Consider the following 1491-nt stretch of genomic DNA (forward strand, 5'->3'; position numbering starts at 1 on the left):
GATAGTAGGGTAGTTTCAAAGAGTCAGAATACTACATTGCAGCCTTCAGCAAACTAGTTCCCTTTAGATGTTTAGGACTACAGTTCCTAGTATTTCTGACTGTTGGCCCTGATATCTGGGGTTGATGGGAACTGAAGTTCAAAGCATCTGAAAACTAGCATATTGGGGAAGGCTGCTGTAGTGATGAGAGAGTTGGTCTATGAATGCCAGGTTAAAATCTCATTCATCTTTGCAATTCATTCCGTAACCTTGGGGCAGTCACTATGTTGTGAACTAATCTGTCTCACAAGGTTGTTGGCAGTGGGAAATCCTGTATGCCAGCCTCAGCTTCTTGGAGGACTGGGATGTTGTTATGTGCTGTCAAGTTGTCTCTGACTTATGGTGACCCTATGGATGAAAGTCCTCCAAAACATTCTATCCATGTCATTCCTGCTTAGCTGTTCTAAAAGCAAGGCTGTGGCTTCCTTTGTGGAGTCCATCCACTTCACGTTTGGTCTTCCTTTTCTTCTGCCTTCAACTTTCCTGAGCATGACTGTCTTCTTGCCTTCTCATGACGGGATCAAAGTATGACAGCCTCATAGCTAAGGAGTGCTAGCTCACACCTGGAATGGCATTTGCCCCAATTTATTTTACATAGACAATTAGTACTTATCTGTTCAAACACACATAGAGACATTGGAGTCAGGGCATGTTACAGGACTGGTCCTACCATGATCTCCATCAGCCATCTGGACAGCCATCTGAGTGGATTGGTATGACTTGGTGTCCTGCAACAGCAGGGGGCTGGACCTGACAGCCTTCATGGCCCCTTCCAAATCTAGTATTCTATGATAGTGGCATGTGTCCACAAATTTATCAGTTTGGAACTACCATTAAAGAGGTCCAAACTGTCTGTTGCTTAGTTTATTCAACAGTCAAAGGTTAAAATAAGCTTTTTGTAGAATAAGTCAAAATGTGAGATCAGTTGACAATGTGCTATATATTCTCTTCTTCTGAATATATAGTTGTTACTCCTTTTGCTTTCAGAGAATTTAAAATCCCACATGAATCATGTACTAATCTTGCATGATCTCTTATCTGAATAAACACTTCCTGTTCTGCTTGAGTTCTCAGACTTCTCAGGAGGTCTCTAACAATTCAATCTGGATAGGATATGCAGTAGGAGGTGTTTTATGATTATAGTGAGTGTAAGGTTGGAGATCTCCTTAACCATAGTTAAACAATAGTCATAGTAAATGGCATAACAAAAGGGGAAGACCTCCGAATAATCTTGGTCCCCAGGCACAAGTGAAAGAAATTAAAATTCAGCAACCAAATGGGGAAGGGCAAGGCCACCATATGGAAACAAGAAATCAATCAATCAATGTAATAAATAAACCAAACCATGGCCAAGAAAGTGACTCATGAGAATGTGAACAGGTGAATTGCTTCACCTAACTTCTAACTCCTCTTCTGAGGGTTTTTTGAACTGAAAACTGCAATTTCTCTTCT

Source organism: Varanus komodoensis, unplaced genomic scaffold, assembly GCF_004798865.1.
Source record: "Varanus komodoensis strain SLA01 unplaced genomic scaffold, ASM479886v1 scaffold22, whole genome shotgun sequence".
Lineage (NCBI taxonomy): Eukaryota > Metazoa > Chordata > Lepidosauria > Squamata > Varanidae > Varanus > Varanus komodoensis.